This window comes from Hyla sarda, chromosome 10, assembly GCF_029499605.1.
Source record: "Hyla sarda isolate aHylSar1 chromosome 10, aHylSar1.hap1, whole genome shotgun sequence".
In the NCBI taxonomy this organism is placed as follows: domain Eukaryota; kingdom Metazoa; phylum Chordata; class Amphibia; order Anura; family Hylidae; genus Hyla; species Hyla sarda.
The window spans coordinates 100,920,498-100,933,394 of NC_079198.1; the positions used below are offsets into that span (position 1 = coordinate 100,920,498).

Consider the following 12,897-nt stretch of genomic DNA (forward strand, 5'->3'; position numbering starts at 1 on the left):
GCGGGAGGAAACAAAATGTCGCAAATAATCACCCAAGATCTGGTTAATTCTTTCTACTTGTCCATTGGACTGGGGATGATATGCAGAAGAAAAATTTAATTTAATCTTGAGTTGTTTACAGAGAGCCCTCCAGAATTTAGACACGAATTGGACGCCTCTATCCGAGACAATCTGCGTAGGCAACCCGTGAAGACGAAAAATGTGTACAAAAAATTGTTTAGCCAGCTGAGGCGCAGAAGGAAGACCAGGAAGAGGGATGAAATGTGCCATTTTGGAGAATCGATCAACGACCACCCAAATAACAGTGTTGCCACGGGAAGGGGGTAAATCAGTAATAAAATCCATACCAATCAGAGACCAAGGCTGTTCGGGGACAGGCAGAGGATGAAGAAAACCAGCGGGCTTCTGGCGAGGAGTCTTATCCCGGGCACAGATAGTGCAGGCTCGCACAAAATCCACAACATCCGTCTCCAGAGTCGGCCACCAATAGAAGTGGGAGATGAGTTGCACAGATTTCTTGATGCCCGCATGACCTGCGAGATGGGAGGAGTGACCCCATTTGAGGATTCCGAGGCGTTGGCGTGGAGAAACAAAGGTCTTTCCTGGAGGAGTCTGCCTGATGGAGGCAGGAGAAGTGGAGATCAGGCAGTCAGGTGGAATGATGTGTTGCGGAGAGAGTTCAACTTCTGAGGCATCCGAGGAACGAGAGAGAGCATCGGCCCTAATGTTCTTATCGGCAGGACGAAAGTGAATCTCAAAATTAAATCGGGCAAAGAACAGAGACCACCGGGCCTGGCGAGGATTCAGCCGTTGGGCAGACTGGAGGTAGGAGAGGTTCTTGTGGTCGGTGTAGATAATAACAGGAAAACTTGATCCCTCCAGCAGATGCCTCCATTCCTCAAGTGCTAATTTAATGGCTAGAAGCTCTCGATCCCCGATGGAGTAGTTCCTCTCCGCTGGAGAGAAGGTTCTAGAGAAAAAACCACAAGTGACAGCATGCCCGGAGGAATTTTTTTGTAGAAGAACATCTCCAGCTCCCACTGAGGAGGCATCAACCTCCAATAGGAAGGGTTTGGAAGGGTCAGGTCTGGAGAGGACGGGAGCCGAAGAAAAAGCAGACTTGAGTCGTTTAAAGGCGTCTTCTGCTTGAGGAGGCCAGGACTTGGGATCAGCATTTTTTTTGGTTAAAGCCACGATAGGAGCCACAATGGTAGAAAAATGTGGAATAAATTGCCTGTAATAATTGGCGAACCCCAAAAAGCGTTGGATAGCACGGAGTCCGGAGGGGCGTGGCCAATCTAAGACGGCAGAGAGTTTGTCTGGATCCATCTGTAGTCCCTGGCCAGAGACCAAATATCCTAAAAAAGGAAGAGATTGGCATTCAAACAGACATTTCTCAATTTTGGCATAGAGTTGATTGTCACGAAGTCTCTGAAGAACCATACGGACATGCTGGCGGTGTTCTTCTAGATTGGCAGAAAAAATTAGGATATCGTCCAGATATACAACAACACAGGAGTATAACAGATCACGAAAAATTTCATTGACAAAGTCTTGGAAGACGGCAGGGGCGTTGCACAGGCCAAAGGGCATGACCAGATACTCAAAGTGTCCATCTCTGGTGTTAAATGCCGTTTTCCACTCATCCCCCTCTCTGATGCGGATGAGGTTATAGGCGCCTCTTAAGTCCAATTTAGTAAAGATGTGGGCACCTTGGAGGCGATCAAAGAGTTCAGAGATGAGGGGTAAGGGGTAGCGGTTCTTAACCGTGATTTTATTAAGACCGCGGTAGTCAATGCAAGGACGTAGGGAGCCATCTTTTTTGGACACAAAGAAAAATCCGGCTCCGGCAGGAGAGGAGGATTTACGGATAAAGCCCTTTTTTAGATTCTCCTGGACGTATTCAGACATGGCAAGAGTCTCTGGGGCAGAGAGAGGATAAATTCTGCCCCGGGGTGGAGTAGTGCCCGGGAGGAGGTCGATAGGACAATCATAAGGCCTGTGAGGAGGTAGAGTCTCAGCTTGTTTTTTGCAGAAAACATCCGCGAAGTCCATATAGGCCTTAGGGAGACCGGTTACTGGAGGAACCACAGAGTTACGGCAAGGGTTACTGGGAACCGGTTTTAGACAGTTCTTGGAACAAGAGGACCCCCAACTCTTGATCTCCCCAGTGGACCAATCCAGGATTGGGGAATGAAGTTGAAGCCAGGGAAGTCCAAGGAGAATTTCCGAGGTGCAATTGGGGAGGACCAAAAGTTCAATCCTCTCGTGATGAGATCCGATGCTCATAAGAAGGGGCTCCGTGCGGAAACGTATGGTACAGTCCAATCTTTCATTATTTACACAATTGATGTAGAGGGGTCTGGCGAGACTGGTCACCGGGATGTTGAACCTGTTGACGAGAGAGGCCAAAATAAAATTTCCTGCAGATCCAGAGTCCAAGAAGGCCACAGTAGAGAAGGAGAAGGCAGAGGCAGACATCCGCACAGGCACAGTAAGACGTGGAGAAGCAGAGTAGACATCAAGGACTGTCTCACTTTTGTGCGGAGTCAGCGTACGTCTTTCCAGGCGGGGAGGACGGATAGGACAATCCCTCAGGAAGTGTTCGGTACTAGCACAGTACAGGCAGAGGTTCTCCATACGGCGTCGTGTCCTCTCTTGAGGTGTCAGACGAGACCGGTCGACCTGCATAGCCTCCACGGCGGGAGGCACAGGAACAGATTGCAGGGGACCAGAGGAGAGAGGAGCCGAGGAGAAGAAACGCCTCGTGCGAACAGAGTCCATATCTTGGCGGAGTTCCTGACGCCTTTCGGAAAAACGCATGTCAATGCGAGTGGCTAGGTGAATAAGTTCATGTAGATTAGCAGGAATTTCTCGTGCGGCCAGAACATCTTTAATGTTGCTGGATAGGCCTTTTTTGAAGGTCGCGCAGAGGGCCTCATTATTCCAGGACAATTCTGAAGCAAGAGTACGGAATTGTACGGCATACTCGCCAACGGAAGAATTACCCTGGACCAGGTTCAACAGGGCAGTCTCAGCAGAAGAGGCTCGGGCAGGTTCCTCAAAGACACTACGGATTTCCGAGAAGAAGGAGTGTACAGAGGCAGTGACGGGGTCATTGCGGTCCCAGAGCGGTGTGGCCCATGACAGGGCTTTTCCGGACAGAAGACTGACTACGAAAGCCACCTTAGACCTTTCAGTGGGAAACAGGTCCGACATCATCTCCAGATGCAGGGAACATTGGGAAAGAAAGCCACGGCAAAACTTAGAGTCCCCATCAAATTTATCCGGCAAGGATAGGCGTAGCCCAGGAGCGGCCACTCGCTGCGGAGGAGGTGCAGGAGCTGGCGGAGGAGATGACTGCTGAAGCTGTGGTAATAACTGTTGTAGCATAACGGTCAGTTGAGACAGCTGTTGGCCTTGTTGCGCTATCTGTTGTGACTGCTGGGCGACCACCGTGGTGAGGTCAGCGACAACTGGCAGAGGAACTTCAGCGGGATCCATGGCCGGATCTACTGTCACGATGCCGGCTGGCAGGTGGTGGATCCTCTGTGCCAGAGAGGGATTGGCGTGGACCGTGCTAGTGGACCGGTTCTAAGCCACTACTGGTTTTCACCAGAGCCCGCCGCAAAGCGGGATGGTCTTGCTGCGGCGGTAGTGACCAGGTCGTATCCACTAGCAACGGCTCACCTCTCTGGCTGCTGAAGATAGGCGCGGTACAAGGGAGTAGGCAGAAGCAAGGTCGGACGTAGCAGAAGGTCGGGGCAGGCAGCAAGGATCGTAGTCAGGGGCAACGGCAGAAGGTCTGGAACACAGGCTAGGAACACACAAGGAACGCTTTCACTGGCACAATGGCAACAAGATCCGGCAAGGGAGTGCAGGGGAAGTGAGGTGATATAGGGAAGTGCACAGGTGAACACACTAATTGGAACCACTGCGCCAATCAGCGGCGCAGTGGCCCTTTAAATCGCAGAGACCCGGCGCGCGCGCGCCCTAGGGAGCGGGGCCGCGCGCGCCGGGACAGAACAGACGGAGAGCGAGTCAGGTACGGGAGCCGGGGTGCGCATCGCAAGCGGGCGCTACCCGCATCGCGAATCGCATCCCGGCTGGCAGCGGAATCGCAGCGCCCCGGGTCAGAGGATGTGACCGGGGCGCTGCAGCGGGGAGAGTGAAGCGAGCGCTCCGGGGAGGAGCGGGGACCCGGAGCGCTCGGCGTAACACTCATGGACAAGCTCATGCTGCTACAGTACTGCTGCTACAGTACTGGTTAGTGTCCTGGTTAGTGTATGGGGGACCCCTAGTGGTTGGTTTTTTTAGGGGCCATTATCTTTATTAAATATTCAAAAGGTCTTTTAATTTTCATCAGTAACAACATAAACAGTTTTTGTATCTGGCAGTGCCCATTTAATTGGCTAATACTCCACAGATCTATGTAAGGTCAGTAAAAATATGGGCAAGAAAAAATGCAATGCAGGGAATAAAACGCCAAACAAGAAAAACACATGTACTAATGCACACTAGTTATTATTGCATCCACTTTTGGGGGAAAAAAACAGCCAATTATGCCCATCATCCAGATGTTTACAGAAAACCTGCACTTTTCGCCATAAATGACAACTCTCTCTACCCCTCATTCTTCATATACTGCTATTGCAAAGCTACTACTTCCAGCACATGTGCGGCTCTCGGGGTGTACTGGAAGTTGTACTTTCACAGCAGCCAGAGAGCCACAGGGACCTCAGCTACAGAAGATTGACAGAAAAAAAAGAAATTTCTCTTTGGGTCTATATGTAAAATGATTAGGAATGGTAGCGACAATTTCTGCTTGAAATATATATCTGTTTTGGGTACATGAAATTTTTACTTCAGACTCTTCCTTGTTATAACTTCAGATCTCTTTGTCCTCTTCTATTACATATCATACATATTTTGTAACATTTGTTTCTAATATTTTCCCTGGTGCAATCTTTGTTGAATTCTTTGAAACCTTCTAGAGAGTCCGGCACATTGTTTATACCCAGCCTGTATTCCCTCGTGTATGTCTGCTGTACACATGTTAGAAGTTATGAGATTGTGTTGTCTAGTTAAGTCAGCATGTCTATGTGCCTCAAAATGTGTAATGTAAGTCTGTCTCATTCTGTTTACGCAGGTCACAGTGTTTGTATCATTTTAATGAACATAACTCACACAATGGAATCCATCAAGCCGCAATCCCCTAAAAACACGTCAATGGCCGTATAGTCCACATCCATCCCATTGAAGGATGAGGACTTGCAGCCGATTGGTTTTCCCTTTTTTGTATATGATGTATATATACATCATTCATTATGTGACCTTTGTAAATAATCCAGCATATCTGTGTGAGAATGTGATATACAGTATATTCACAATGCAATGTGCTCTTCGCATGTGCTTGATTTCACAGGGCGAGGGTTGTAAGGAAACACAGACCAGCTGTGGTGGTAGAAGAGGAAAACACATAAAACTGGAGTTATTGTTAACATATGGATCTATATAATAAAACCAGCAATCTGACCATGACCATGACTTCAGCACATTGCTGTTAAAAAGAAACCCTGGATACATTTGTATTCCAAAACATGTCATAATAAAAGATTAACAATTTAAAAAATTGGAAATAGAAATTTTCCGTGCTGCAATGTAGATTTCCTTTCCTCTGCTGACATTCCTCAAAATCCTGGGAAAGGGGATAATCGAATTTTAAAGATCTTAAGGGGAGCATTATATGGATGTACTTAGAGGCCTCATTAGGATTTCAAGGGGCCACATGTAGTCTCCTGAGGTAACAATATGAAGCAGTATTTAGATCTGCATACAGTTCACTTGCAGAAGGAAAGCATAAGGTGGTCAATGTGAACCCTGCAATAAATTTAATGTATGATAAGGAAACTATATAGATTGATCTGATAACTTCAAACTGTAGAAAAGTCGTATTCAATTTGTAGTTCTTTTACTGTTGAAAAACTACATCTTTTGAGATAGAATTTGGTAAAATCCCAGCTAGAGTGTACAGCAGCAACAGAAAGTCAATTAAAGGATGTACACCAGAACATAGCAGACAGTTTGCATCAGGAGCAGAAAGAAAGCATGAAAGACTAAAGAAATAAACGTTTCTGTTATTTGCTCATTTATTAGTTGAAAATAGGCTTCATCATCGGAAATCCCCTCTAGGGGGTCAAACATTGACTTACAAGGATGCTTCCTCCAAATGGTGTACTTGAGGGGTCTAAATACAGCTTCATATGGTTACCTCTGAAGATTACACGTGGCCCCTTGGAATCCTAATAAGGCCTTGCTATCCAGTGGCGTTGCGACCCGGGTGCGGGGGGTGCGGCCCGCACCGGGTGACACCAACCTAATGGGGTGACACCAAGACGCTCCGTAGCCGCACCCCCCCAGCTACACAGACACTACCTCCCCCATCGGTGCCCGACCGGCCTCCCATCCGTCAGCACAACCCCCCCCCCCCCCGCGCTGTGTGTGCCCGTCCATCAGCAACCCCCCTCTTTCTCCTGCACTGTGCGCCCGTCCATCATCACACACCCCCTCACCTTCACCAGCATTGTGCCCGGCCTCCGCTCCCACGTCTGCGCCGGCCTGACGTCACACCGTATGGCCGCGCAGGAGGACGTCAGTTACGTCACTCGCACGGCGCCCGGTGAGAAGGAGCGCTGCGCTGGATGGGTGAGTGTGTGTGTCTGTCTCTATCTATGTTTGTGTGTGTGAGACTCTGTGTGTGTATGAGACTCTGTGTGTGTGTGACTGTGTGACTCTGTGTGTGTGTGTGTGTGTGTGTGACTGTGTGCATGTGTGTGTGACTGTGAGTGTGTGTCTCTCTGACTGTGTGTGTGTATTTGTGTGTGAGTCTCTCTGTGTTGTATGTGTTTTTTTTTGTGTGTGTGTGTGTGTGTGTGTGTGTGGGGGGGGGGGGGGGGGGTATAACCAGCAATCTATTGTGGGGAACCTGCGGCCTAATGTGGGGAAACTACTACCAAGTGTGGGGAGTGTATGCTACCTTATGTGGGGAGTGTATGCTACCTTATGTGGGGAATCTGTGCTACCTAATGTGGGGAATCTGTGCTACCTAATGTGGGGAATCTGTGCTACCCAATGTGGGGAAATTGCTACCTAATGTAGGGTAACTGGTACCTACCTAATGTGGGGGAACTGGTACCAAATGTGGGGAATCTATGCTGCCTAATGTGGGGAATAGATGCTACCTAATGTGGGGAAACTGCGACCTACCTAATGTGGGGGAACTGCTGCCTACCTAATGCTCCCCCCCCCCTGGCAGTAGCACCCTCATCATCCACCAGCAACACCCCCCCCCCCCCAGCAGCACCTCCATCAGCAGATCCTGATGGTGGATGATGGCGGTGCTCCTGCCAGGAGGATGATCCTGCCGATGGATGATGGGGATGATACTGCCAGGGGGGATGGCTAGTAGCACCCTCATCATCCTCCAGCAACACCCCCTGAGTAGTAGCACCCCCATCATCCACTAGCAACACCACCAATACCCCCCTCCCGTGGTAATAGCATCAGCTAACGGATGTTGAGGGGTGTTACTGCGGTTGTGGTATTATATTCAGAGGGTGCACTGTATGGCAACGTTATATTCAGAGGGCGCAGTTTGTGGTAGTATTATATTCAGAGGGCGCAGTTTGTGGTAGTATTATTAGAGATGAGCGAACTTGCAGTAAATTCGATTCGTCACAAACTTCTCGGCTCGGCAGTTGATGACTTATCCTGCGTAAATTAGTTCAGCCTTCAGGTGCTCCGGTGGGCTCGGAAAGGTGGATACATTCCTAGGAAAGAGTCTCCTAGGACTGTATCCACCTTTTCCAGCCCACGGGAGCACCTGAAAGCTGAACTAATTTATGCAGGAAAAGTTATCAACTGCCGAGCAGAGAAGTTTGTGACGAGTTGAATTTACTGTAGTTTGCTCATCTCTAATTATTATATTCAGAGGGCGCAGTGGGTGGTAGTATTATATTCAGAGGGTACAGGATGTGGCGGTATTATATTCAGGGGTACAATATGTGGCAAATTTATATTCAGGGGTACAGTATGTGACAGATTTATATTCAGGGGTACAGTATGTGGCAGATTTATATTCAGGGGTACAGTATGTGGCAGATTTATATTCAGAGGGTACAGTATGTGGCAGATTTATATTCAGAGGGTACAGTATGTGGCAGATTTATATTCAGAGGGCACAGTATGTGGCAGATTTATATTCAGAGGGTACAGTATGTGGTAGTATTATATTCAGTGTGTACAGTGTGTGGCGGTATTATATTCAGGGGTACAGTATGTGGCAGATTTATATTCAGAGGGTACAGTATGTGTTGGTATTCAGAATGTACAGTGTGTGGTAGTATTATATTCAGAGGGTACAGTGTATGGAAGGTTTATAATCAAAGAGTATAGTAGTATTATATTTAGAAGATACAGTGTCTCTCAGGTTTATAATAATAATTGTTTTCATATAGAGGATGAGAATGCGCTGACATAGTGAGGAGACGTGTGGGCATCACATTCTGCAGAGAGAAGTTTTAGCTGGAACAAGTCCTGGCGGTATGTACCATCCGAATTAGATAAGGAAAGACTATAGAGAAGACGTCACCTGTAGTCACTGATATCATTGTACATTCTCCTCACTATAGAGAAGACGTCACCTGTAGTCATTGATATCATTGTGTATTCGCCTCACTATAGAGAAGACGTCACCTGTAATCACTGATATTGTGTATTCTCCTCACTATAGAGAAGACGTCACCTGTAGTCACTGATATCATTGTACATTCTCTTCACTATAAAGAAGACGTCACCTGTAATCACTGATATCATTGTGTATTCTCCACACTATAGAGAAGACGTCACCTGTAGTCACTGATATCATTGTGTATTCTCCTCACTATAGAGAAGACGTCACCTGTAGTCACTGAAATCATTGTGTATTCTCCTCACTATAGAGAAGACGTCACCTGTAGTCAGATATTGTGTATTCTCCTCACTATAGAGAAGATGTCACCTGTAGTCACTGATACCATTGTACATTCTCCTCTCTACATCAGAGCTGTAGTCACTTGTCAGTTCTACAGTTAGGTCAGTGAAACTACAACTCCCAGCATAACCTCACCACTGCTCAAAGGGGTACTCTACTGGAAAACATTTTTTTTTTAATCAGCTGGTGCTACAAAGTTAAACAGATTTGTAAATTACTTCTATTTAAAAATCTTAATCCTTCCAGTACTTATTAGCTGCTTTATAAGCGATTCACAGGAAGTTATTTTCCTTTTTAATTTATTTTCTGTCTGACCACAGTGCTCTGTGCTGACACCTCTGTCCATGTCAAGAACTGTCCATAGTAGGAGCAAATCCCCATATCAAACCTATCCTGCTCTGGACAGTTCCTGACATGGACAGAGGTGTCAGCAAATAGCACTGTGGTCAGACTGGAAAGAACTACACAACTTCCTGTGGAGCATACACCAGCTTATAAGTACTGTAAGTATTAAGATTTTAAATAGAAGTAATTTAAAAATCTGTTTAACTTTCTGGCACCAGTTGATATAAAAGTAAATGTTTTCCAGTGGAGTACCCCTTTAAGTAATTCTGGGAGCTGTATATTTCAATGGTGAAAACTTCTTTAACACTTTCCCATTCTGTGGCAACTGGTATATCTGATTATTATACTGGAATTTCTCACAATGCGCTACACCAGTGGTGTCTGTCACAACAGGCTAAAAACTTACTGAGGGGGGGGGGGGGAGGTATGGGGGTGACACCATTTTCTACCGCACCGGGTGACACCAACCCTAGCAACACCACTGTTGCTATCTTTTGAGACAGAGTTTGGTAAAATCCCAGCTAGAGTGTACAGCAGCAACAGAAAGTCAATTAACCCCTTCCCGACCTATGACATACCTGTACGTCATGGGTGGCAAGGTGTTCCCGACCCATGACATGCAGGTACGTCATGGATATTACTGCCGCTACTCGCGGCATCCCGCAGCGCCCGGAAAGATGGTGGCTATCACTGATAGCCAGCCATCTTACCGTGCGACCACGGGGGGTTTCGTCCCCCACCCCCCCCAGCGATCGCTGCTATCAGCTGGTCAAATCTGACTAGCTGATAGCAGCGTTTCGCTATGAAAATACTTAGCAGCGCGGTGTGTGAGTCCCGATCACGGGGATCGGGACACACACCGCTCTGCTAAGTGTCCCTGACCCGTCCCCCGGCGTCACTTACCCGTCGGAGCGGTGTCCCGAGCGGTCCCGGCGTCCTCCGTGCGGTCCCGGCGTCCTCCGTGCGGTCCCGGCTGCGCTGCGTCCCGGAGGTGAGTTTCCGGCAGCAGTGCGGCATCTTCATTGGCAGCAGTGAGATCGCCGTAAAGCGATCTCACTGCTGCCTCTGAGAGTTTCAAAACTGCAACTCCCAGCATGCCCAGACAGCCTTTGGCTTTCTGGGCATGCTGGGAGTTGTAGTTTTGCAACATCTGGAGGTCCACAGTTTGGAGACCACTGTATAATGGTCTCCAATCTGTGCTCTTCCAGATGTTGCAAAACTACAAATCTCAGCATGCTCAGTCTGTCCAGGCATGCTGGGAGTTGTAGTTCTCTAACATCTGGAAGAGCACAGATTGGAGACCATTATACAGTGGTCTCCAAACTGTGGACCTCCAGATGTTGCAAAACTACAACTCCCAGCATGCCCAGACTGCCCAGGCATGCTGGAAGTTGTAGTTCAGCAACATCTGATCCTTCAGATATTGCCGAACTACAACTTCCAGCATGCCTTGGCAGTCTGGGCATGCTGGGAGTTGTAGTTTTGCAACATCTGGAGGCACACTAGTTGGGAAACATTGTCCGTTTCCTACCTCAGTGCCTCCAGCTGTTGCAATTGTTGCAAAACTATAACTCCCAGCATGCACTGACAGACCATGCATGCTGGGAGTTGTAGTTTTGCAACAGCTGGAGGCACACTGGTTTGGAAACACTAAGTTTGGTTGCAAAACACTTGAAAGTTTATTGCTTAACTTAGTGTTTCCAAACCAGTGTTCCTCCAGCTGTTGCAAAACTACAACTCCCAGCATGCACGGACAGCCAAAGGGCATGCTCGGAGTTTGCAACAGCTGGATGTTTGCCCCCTCCCCCCAATGTGAATGTACAGGGTACACTCACATGGGCGGAGGTTTACAGTGAGTGCCGCAAGTTTGAGATGGCGCAAATTTTGCGCTGCAGCTCAAACTTCCAGCGGCAAACTTGCTGTGAACCTCTGCCCATGTGACTGTACCCTAAAAACACTACACTACACTGACACTAACCTAAAATAAAAAGTAAAAAACACTACATATACACATACCCCTACACAGCCCCCCTCCCCCCAAAAAATGAAAAACGTCTGGTACGCTACTGTTTCCAAAACGGAGCCTCCAGCTGTTGCAAAATAATAACTCCCAGTATTGCCGGACAGCCATTGACTGTCCAGGCATGCTGGGAGTTTTGCAACAGCTGGAGGCACCCTGTTTGGGAATCACTGGCGTAGAATACCCCTATGTCCACCCCTATGCAAATCCCTAATTCAGGCCTCAAATGCGCATGGCGCTCTCTCACTTTGTAGCCCTGTCGTATTTCAGGGCAACAGTTTTGGGACACATATGGGGTATCGCCGTACTCGGGAGAAATTGCCTTACAAATTTTGGGGGGCTTTTTCTTCTTTAACCCCTTATGAAAAGGTGAAGTTGGGGTCTACACCAGCATGTTAGTGTAAAAAAATAAATTTTTTACACTGACATGCTGGTGTTGCCCTATACTTTTCATTTTCACAAGAGATAAAAGGGAAAAAAGACCCTCTAAATTTGTAACGCAATTTCTCCTGAGTACGGAGATACCCCATATGTGGGCGCAAAGTGCTCTGGGGGCGCACAACAAGGCCCAGAAGGGAGAGTGCACCATGTACATTTGAGGCGATTTGCACAAGGGTGGCTGATTGTTACAGCAGTTCTGACAAACACAAAACAATAAATATCCATATGTGACCCCATTTTGGAAACTACACCCCTCACGGAATGTAATAAGGGGTGCAGTGAGCATTTACACCCCACTGGTGTATGACAGATTTTTGGAACAGTGGTCTGTGAAAATGAAAAATAAAATTTTTGATTTGCACAGTCCACCGTTTCAAATATCTGTCAAACGCCAGTGGGGTGTAAATGCTCACTGCACCCCTTATTACATTCCATGAGGGGTATAGTTTCCAAAATGGGGTCACATGTGGGGGGGTCCACTGTTCTGGCACCATAGGGGCTTCCTAAATGGGACATGCCCCCCAAAAACCCTTTCAGAAAAACTCACTCTCCAAAATCCCATTGTCGCTCCTTCCCTTCTGAGCCCTCTACTGCGCCCGCCGAACACTTGACATACGCATATGAGGTATTTCCTTACTCGAGAGAAATTGGGTTACAAATTTTAGGGTGACTTCTCTCCTTTTACCCCTTGTAAAAATTAAAAAATTGGGTCTACAAGAAAATGCGAGTGTAAAAAATGAAGATTTAGAATTTTCTCCTTCACTTTGCTGCTATTCCTGTGAAACACCTAAAGGGTTAAAACACTTACTGAATGTCATTTTGAATACTTTGGGGGGTGCAGTTTTTATAATGGGGTCATTTATGGGGTATTTCTAATATGAAGATCCTTAAAATCCACTTCCAACCTGAACTGGGCCCTGAAAAATTAAGATTTTGAAAATCTTGAGAAAAATTGGAAAATTGCTGCGGAACTTTGAAGCCCTCTGATGTCTTCCAAAAGTAAAAACTTGTCAATTTTTTAATGCAAACACAAAGTAGACATATTGTATATGTGAATCAA

At 47.2% G+C, this 12,897-nt stretch overlaps 1 long non-coding RNA gene across 1 annotated transcript in view; it reads left to right on the forward strand.

The window, feature by feature from the left end:
• The first annotated feature begins 6,455 nt into the window (after positions 1-6,455).
• The window catches only part of LOC130293722 (uncharacterized), a 47,681-nt gene continuing 41,239 nt past the window's right edge, over positions 6,456-12,897 (forward strand). Inside the window, exons 1-2 of the long non-coding RNA XR_008848272.1 lie at positions 6,456-6,705; positions 8,517-8,601. This is a non-coding gene — a long non-coding RNA (uncharacterized LOC130293722). The remainder of the gene's footprint in view (positions 6,706-8,516; positions 8,602-12,897) is intronic.